Source organism: Triticum dicoccoides, chromosome 1B, assembly GCF_002162155.2.
Source record: "Triticum dicoccoides isolate Atlit2015 ecotype Zavitan chromosome 1B, WEW_v2.0, whole genome shotgun sequence".
NCBI classification, from domain to species: domain Eukaryota; kingdom Viridiplantae; phylum Streptophyta; class Magnoliopsida; order Poales; family Poaceae; genus Triticum; species Triticum dicoccoides.
The window spans coordinates 190686284-190695347 of NC_041381.1; the positions used below are offsets into that span (position 1 = coordinate 190686284).

Consider the following 9064-nt stretch of genomic DNA (forward strand, 5'->3'; position numbering starts at 1 on the left):
GCCTGATCCAGTCGACCGCTCATGGTGGCTGATGTGTCCACTCTGGCACCGTTTCACTTCGCACATCTGCTGACGATCAAACTGTCGACGGAAAATTTTCTTTACTAGCGCACACAAGTTCTCCCTTTCCTCGGTAGCCACAATCTACTTGCCTATGTTGATGGATCGCTCCCGTGTCCGTCACCGACCGTCGTCGCCACCACTGCTGATGGCACGCAGCACCTAGTTCCCAATAGGGCGCACACGATGTGGTTGCAGCAGGACCAAGTGATCCTCTCGGCGATCCAATCATCGCTAACGGAAGGGGTGGCCGGCATGATTTTGTTTGATGCAACTTCTTAGGATGCCTGAAAAACCCTAGAGAGTAGCTTCTCCTCTCAATCCATGGCACACTCGAGGCACTTCGGCAACAACTTCAGGACATCAAGAAGCTTGATCTCTCAGCCATGGTTTACTTCAACAAAGTTAAAACGCTAGCTAATACTCTTGCTACCATCGGGGAACCCATCTCCGACGAGGAATTCACCGGATTTATTCAGGGTGGTTGGATGGTAATTACGACTCTCTGATCGAGGTTGTCCAAGGACGCGACACTCTGATGCCTCCTCGCGATCTTTATGCTCAACTGTAACAGCCTGGATTTTGGCCCTTTTCTTTTTCTTCTAATTTATTTGGTTTCTGCTCTGTTTTTCTTTTTGGAGTGGTTCTGTGGCCTTGCCACCTGGGAAATCATCCTTATTCCTCCTCTCAAGTGGCTCATAATTCTCAAAACCTTGCCAAAGATCATGTCACTTCACTCCTTGACCAAACCCTAAAATCTTTTTCTAGGGAAAATTCCTTTTTCATTAAAGGAATAACCCTATCCGCCCTAGGTTGTGAAGCAACCTATATTTATGTCCATCTAAAAATCCCCAAATAATTATCATAATTCCTTTGGGTCATATATATCTCAAATATGCGCAAACATTGCCTTGGCCAGTTCAAAAATAATTCCCCAATAATCCTTTTTCTATTCTGCCCTGAATGGCATTTTGTGAAGGAAGTGTCATTTATATTTATCCTAGTGCCTCCCAACCTTTTTGGGCATGATTATATGTCCAAATAATTTCCCCATGCACAAGTTCAAATTTATTTGCCTAGCCAATATTCCTCAATGAATTTTCAAAGTTTCTGTTAGACAGAAGGCTTTGTGAAGGAAGTACTAGCTAGGAGTACCCAAATGAGTTGATCTTTTGCATACTCCTTAAGATGCTCATATTAACCCCCTCCACCCATTTGCAGCCCCATCCAATCATATATGTGATCACAGGAGCAAATCTTTGTTTTTGGCAATATTTTCAGGTTGTGAAGCAAGTATATTTTATATTGCTTAAAAAATCCTGATAAATTACCAAATCATTCTTATACCCATAAAACATCTCTAGACACAATTTGGAATCATTTCATTGAGCCATATGATCACCAAAATTATTCCAATTTTCTGTCCAGGGGAGATGTTTGTGAAGCAAGTACCAGTTTGGCTTTGCCAAATGGTATGAGACTTTTTGAGCATCTTAATAAGACCAAATGACCTTGCCTTGCCCAATTTGAGCTCAAGTGGACACTCCATATGAGTGCACCTTCATAGTCTTCATTTCTGGACCAAATATGTAGTTGTGAAGCAAGTATGATTAATCTTGGTCCATTTACCCTCAAAACCTCCAGGATCATAGTGCCTCCATAGCTAAACATCCCAGACATCTTATTTGGCCCATAGCATATCTTTGTTGATCACCAGTGCTCACCCAAGTTTACTGCAGTAAACTTTAAAGGGTTATTTCTTTTCGACCAGAGCCTGTTTAGCCAAGTTACCATCGTAGTTGAGACCTACCCTGGAGGGACTTACCACTAGACATCCATTGCCAGCTGTTTGCCTCCCACACATGCCAGCACTGGTGGTGACCACCGTTTTGGCATGCCATGAGCGCGTCCAGTGGGTGTTTGTGCTAGACCCCCTCCCCCTCTCGTCGGCTTCGCGCCCGTGATGATGTCGAGTAGCTCCGCATCATCGTCTCCATTCGCCTGGACCCCTCTCCCCCTCCGGCAGCTTCCTCACTGACGCTCGCCGACGAACGCCCACGGGAGCACTATGGCCGACAGCGCATTAATGGCGCTTGGCTTCTTCCTCTGCTCTCCCGCGTAGTCTACCCCTCTGTGACCCCTGTGCCTCGTTCGTGCTCTCCTTCGTCGCCTTTCCCGTGCCCCCCGTGCTCGCTGGCCGTCGCCGGAGCCTCGGCCGGACGTGCACGGTGGCAACCGAGGCCGTGCCCCTCGCCCCACCTATAAATGGCCACCCCTGAGGTGCCCCGACCTCACCAAGCTCTTCCTCACTCTCCCAGGAACCCGCCTATCCATTTTCCCGAGCCCCGGAGTGCCTCCCTGCCGCAAACCATCGCCATGGCCGCCGCGGCGCTCCAGCTAAATCCGCCCAGAGTGGAGCCCCTCCCCTCCTTCTACCACCACCAGAGACCCACCTAGTCCCCCGCGAACCTCCCTACCCTCTCAGTCCATCATCGGAGTCTCTGTTGCCGTCGTCCCCGAAGATCGCCGCCGCCAGAGCCGCCTCTATTGCCCTCTCCTCGCGGTCGTCCCGCCCCTCCCCGGTGCTGGATGACCTTGGGGACGGGTGCGGCCAGTCCTCCCGAGCCCGTCGGTGGCCTCCGTTTGGCAGGAGGTGGCCGGAATCGCCGGGGCCGGCGTCGGCAGTGCCCCTGCCTCTGCTTTGGTAGGGCCAGGGAGGGGAGGAAGACGACGTCTCGCTAGGCCCCACCGCCTGCCCGCGGGCCCCGCCAGTTAGTTGCTGGGCGTTGACCCAAGCCAACCCACGTGGATAAGTGACGGGCCCCACCCCGTGGGACCCTCACGCGTTCGGCCCTGCCACTGTTCAAATGGGTAAGGTGGAAGCGTATTTTCCCTGATTACGCTTTCACTTTTTCTGTCCAGGCCCCTGGTTGAAAATATTTTCATTACAGATGGATCACTGGCAGAAAAACATCCATATCTTTTTATCCGTAACTCCAAACGAGGTGATTCCAAAGCCCACTTCTTCGTTTCGTCGAGCCCGTTCTGTTGGTTACACTTACACTATGGTTTGACACTATGAAAATGACCATTTTGCCCCTGCCCTTAATCAGCCCCCTCCGAGAGAGAATGATTTCTGGCGACTCTTTCTGCGAGCTTCTCGCATTTTCTCTCGGTGATTTCTTCCATCCCAAGCAAGCCACACCCTCCATTTGCATCACTGTAATGCAGTGACATGGTTTAATCTATTTTAACTTGTTTAAAATATTACTTTAGTTACATGACTCTGTGCATGGCATTTTCTCGGAGTATTATTTTGATCTTGTTGTTGCCATGCTATTGTTTGGATTACTAGGAGTTATGTGTGTAGTTGATGAGTATCATGTTGCCATTGGAGTATTAGTGGCTGGTATTATGATTATTTCCATGATGATATCTGTGATTATGTTTGGAATATTACTTTGGATATCATGCTACCTTTGGATTATTAGCGGTTAGTATGATTATTTTCATGATGCTAGTTGATGTTCTCTTGCTTGGAGTATTATTTTCGGAGATGATGGTTTCATGTAGAGCTTAGTTGGATAGCTTTATTCTGGTCATTGGAGTAGTAGTATTCATCATGATAGTAGTGTTATGCTACCCTTGGAGTATTTTGAGATGATGATATTACGCTTGGATTATTGTTGGATATTGCTATGACTTGGATTATAGTTTGATAGTTGACATCGGAGTATCAATTATCATGATTATATTTTTGGGGATAAATTCCATCAGTGAGTTGGTCAGGTGTCGCTGAATTGAACTTTTCCAGTGCAACCACATTTGTCGGTATGGGACGGCCCTAATGCGGTCTATTGTCCTACCTCTCGCCGGTGCCTCTAATGGGGGAAGGTTATGGGCGCGCGCTATCCTGATTAGGTAGGCGGACATAAGCCTTGTGTGCCCGTTGTTTGAGTTTTTGGATCCGTGTCCCCGTGTGGGACGGGCCACGACGGTGGTCGATGTGTCTTGAGGTACACGCGGGGCCACCCATGACTTAGCCCAGTGGGGAGTGAGTTGGAGTGGCCGGGAGAGTGTCATGGCAGTAGATCGGTTTTGTCGGAACGCCGTTGGTCCACCCGAATGGGAGTGCGAGGCCATGGGTTCTGTGGTGTGGGTACATTGCGCTACCTCTGTAGAGTGTGTGTTTAATCTATTGATAGCCACGTCCTCGGTCATGGGCATGGGTTCGTACTAGGGTACACCGTTCGATCAACACTCACATGACGGAATGAAGTATAGGTGATGGAAATGTGGATATTTGGAGCAGCACAGATTAGCCAAGTATTGGTCGGGTTGTGATCGTCGTAAGGATCACGGGCCATTTATTGGTCGGGGTGTGATCGCCGTAGGGATCACGGGCCATTTATTGGTCGGGTTGTGATCGCCGTAAGGATCACGGGCCATTTATTGGTCGGGTTGTGATCGCCGTAAGGATCACGAGCCATTTATTGGTCGGGTTGTGATCGCCGTAAGGATCACGGTTATAGTTTGGTTTTGATCACGAGGTGGTCGAGATGGTATATTGCTTGGCCAGTTAGCCAAGAGAGATATGGTTATGGAGATCGGAGATGGTGATTTATCAGTATTGTAGTAGTTTCATATTATGCTTAGGAGTTGCTATTATATCATGGTAACTGTTAATTTGATTAACCTGCTTAATGCTATGTTTTTGTCTTGCCTTGATGTTTTTGGTTGTTGTGAGCTTGCAAGTACATTCAATGTACTGACCTGGCGTCTCATGCCAGATTGCAGGTGATGCCGTGATTGCTTGATTGCTTGTCGTGGTTTCTGTTCGTGCGAGCTAGATCGTGTCCCAGCCAGAGTCCCTGCGGAGTGGAGTTCACCACCTTCATCGTTGTTCCACTGCTAGAAGATTTCCACTGCTATGAGTTGTTCCGCTGCTAGCATAGAGCAAGTGTAGTATCACAGGCGTAGTGTTGCCGTGCTGATGTGAACCTTTGTAACATCAGACCTTTGTATTTATTCTTGTAATAAGAGCTGATTTGTTCTATGTCAAGCAGTGTCGTATTCCAGAGACTTCTCCTCGATCTCTGGGCTGGAATACGGGGCGTTCCGGTTTCTCTGAGCCGGGGTGCCACATCGACTTCTCCAGACTGAACAACACATCGAGTATCGCCGCTCTATTGAGGTCCATGGTGGTTTCTTCTTGGTTAATGCCATGACTCGTGGGGGTCCACGACAGCCCTACCGCACCGGTGGTAACACGTCTTCCTCTTCTAGTGGTAAGGCGATCCTTCCTTCACCGTCACGGCAGCATCAAAACTACTCTAGCAACAACAAGTCCGGATCCTCATGTCCTACATGCGGTCGTCCCAATGGTGGTTGCCCAACGTGCTAGCTTTGCGGGTTCCAAGGGCATGTTGCATCTCGCTGCCACAAACGCTTTAAGTGTGATTTTCTAGGAATCGACAACGACGACCATAACAATGAGAGGCAGGCCACCATGGCCATTCAAGGTCCTATTGGCTCGGGTGGTTCTGTTCACGGGCACACTCCGTCTTATCCCATTGATGAGAGTTGGTACATGGATACATCAACTACCGATCACAAGACCAATGAGATGGACAAGCTACACTTGAGCCAACCCTACATCGGCCACGACAAGGTTCACACTGCAAACGGGTCAGGTATGCACGTTACACATATTGGTCAATCTTCTCTTCCAACTAGTACATCTAAGGAGCTTCAACTTCAAAATGTTCTTCATGTTCCTGATGTTACACGTAATCTCCTACCCGTTCCTAGACTTACTCATGACAATGGTGTTTTTGTTGAATTTCACCCTTTTGGTGTCTTTGTTAAGGATCGCGCAACTAGGGACGTTCTTCTTAGAGGTCACTTCAACCATGGTCTCTATCCGCTTGATGCTCCTTTAGGTTTCAGCGCCTTCATCAATGTTCGTGTCAAGCTGTCTCAGCGGCACTAGCGTCCTGGTCATCCAGCTACTCCCATTATGCGTCATGTCCTTCGTCGTCATCAACTTCCAGTCGAGTCTAGCAATAAAGATGAGTCTGTGTGCACTAGTAGAAAAACACCTAATAGTCCCGGTTCGTGAGGGCCTTTAGTCCCGGTTCATGAACCGGGACTAATGGGCCGTTACTAATACCTCCACCCATTAGTCCCAGTTCAAACTAGAACCGGGACTAATGTGCCTCCACGTGGCTCTGTGCGCCGAGCCCAGTCAGGGGGCCTTTGTTCCCGGTTGGTGGCACCAACCGGGACCAAAAGTCCATGTTTTTTTTGGAAATTGGCTGCTTTAGGGGTTTTGGGGGTTATTTTTAGGTTGTTATATTAGCTAGCTAATAGAGAGAAGTGTCCTCTCTTATATCTTCGTCCTTGGTTTACCAACGCTGCTGCTATATATGTTCATTTTACCCGCTGATATAATAACTCATGCATGCTCGCATACATCAGCATATATAATAACAAGTACTCGTCCTACTAATCATGCATCATCATACAACTTCTACTCATTATTAATAATAAGTCATACGATCATCATCCTCATAGTCATCGAACCCAACCCTACATAATTGTTCTTAACACATGATCATCAGTATCAGGTAGGACCTAAACACCCTTAAGGTAAAATAGCATAAAACTATATAGACCCTGACTCTCCATTATGAAGAATGGCGATCATCTTGTCTCCAATTTTTGCCCTTCGCTGAATGTTGCTTCCAAGAAGCTCCTTACGACTGTCCATACATTTTTTCCATTCTTTGATTCTCATGTCTCCACTTATTTTAGAAACCCGGTATGGACAGTTGAGATTCGTAGGACGACCTGGTTGTATGTTCAAAACATGAAGGCTACCGTGTGTATACATCAGATGAGGCACACAATAATTCGGGATTATCTGTTGAAAAACATAGTAATAACTTCGTAGTTAGCAATGATATGATGTACTAGTTTTAGAAGTGTGCAAAAAGATGCACGGATGTTGTAATAGTACAAAAATCTTACCAGGGTATCTCCATGGTAGTTACCGTAGTTCAACACGTGCACTAGTGGCACGTATTGACCATAATGTTGAGGAGTTTGATTGTAGACATTGTAATTCTCAAGATCAGTACAAAATGCGACCAGATGATTTTTCTCCTGATAAGTTAGTTCGGAGCCTTCGGTGTAGTAGGTTCTATCTACCATCTTCCGCACATTCTTTGAAGAATGAAAATAAGCTGTCAATGGAGAATAAGTTGTCAACTATTTTGAAATAAACAATATAAATTACTTAATAACTATGTTAAGCTCACATGGGGGAAGAATTGGAGGTGTATCCACAAGGACGAAAATCGTAGGTCTCTCTTGCTCGATTGTAGGATCACCAAGATCCATGGTAACAAGCATACCCTCATCAAAACCATACATCTTGCAAAGTGCTTCCCAATTTTTGCAACCAAAATGGGTTACACTCTGAGCATTGTACGGCTTTACTTGAAAATCCACACCATGATGGGTACTTAGGATAATTTTTTTGGTTTCGAAACTTTCATGGTCTTCAAAACCCATCCTCTCCAAGACATAGCGTCTTGCAAAGCATGGGATAAGCTAGTCGAATTGGAAAAGATGAAAAATATTGTCATGATTAAAATAGTTGAAGTCATGAGTAATTACGAAAAAAAACTTTTATCATCGGTTGCGTACCGTATGAACATCGAAGGTCTCCTCGAGCTTAATGCTGAAGCGACGATCTTTGTCTAGCACAATGAACCTGTTGCAGATACCTCGATCGTCGTGGCACCAGTCGCACTCCCCCGGGCGGTTTTCGTCGTCCGATGAGTACGACATTTCTGGCCTACGTTCATAATTCAAATATTAAACTAGATCATTATTATTAATCACGGGTTGACTATCGATGATCGATGTACGTAGCTCCTCCTTTCATTCCTGAATGCATTATTATATCAAATTGTCTAGCACATGGGAATGAAGGAGAACTTATCCAATATGAGCATTCAATAAGCAAAACCAAATCATAAAATAAGCAAAACCAAATCATAAAATAAAGTATAGTATTCAAATTAGCATGCATTCAATAATTATAAGCAAAAGTACATCATCTCTTGGTGTCCGTACATTGTCGAATATTATCACTAATACAACTAGAACCGTAGCGCCCGACGGGTATCGACACGAGCGGTGGACACCCAAAGATAAGGAACCATCACAGGATCATAGCTCCAGTGAGATCCCTGAAGAACCTGCCAGGTATTGTCGAATCTGCCCTTCAATGCAACCATGTAGCGACGGGCGTGCTCGTCCTCCTCGCTGACACGGTGACGTACCACCTCCGCGGTGTCCGGATGCCTCACCACCGTCACTGGCCCACGCGACCGCCACCAAACAAGGATCGGGTCAACAACGGGCTGCCTCCTCACCAACCTACGTCCCCCGGAAGGTAGCACCTCCCAATACCAGCCCGGCGGAGCCCAGTCCCGAACATGGCCCTGATCAAGCAGGCCTCCACCGCCGAGTCGACGACGACGAGGATGCGGGATAGGCATCGCCGACGTCGATGCGGCAACTACTTCTATATATAGTTAAATAAAATTAGTTTTATTAATTAAATCAACTATCTAGTTCAACTACTAAGCACTTACTATAAATAAATAAGTAGTACTTACTAAAAACAAACTACTTCTATATATAGTAAAATAAATTAGTTTATTAAATCAACTAGCTAGTTCAACTATATATAAACTACTTCTTATTACTACACATCTAATCTAACAAAAAAATTATTAATTGCTACACATCTAATCTAACAACTATATATAAACTACTTCTTATTACTACACATCGAAACTATATACAAAAAATCATTAAAATTCTATAAACAAAATTAATTACTACACATCTAATCTAATCTAACAAAAAAAATCTAATCTAACAAAAAAAATCTATGAATTACATATCAAAATTACTACACATCTAA

General features: G+C 45.7%; 1 long non-coding RNA gene across 1 annotated transcript; it reads left to right on the forward strand.

Annotated features, from left to right (window-relative positions):
- Positions 1-2193: 2193 nt before the first annotated feature.
- Positions 2194-3279, forward strand: LOC119303635. The gene is made up of 3 exons (XR_005147961.1): positions 2194-2931; positions 3012-3065; positions 3174-3279. It is a non-coding gene; the product is annotated as an uncharacterized LOC119303635 (long non-coding RNA).
- The last annotated feature ends 5785 nt before the right edge of the window (positions 3280-9064 follow it).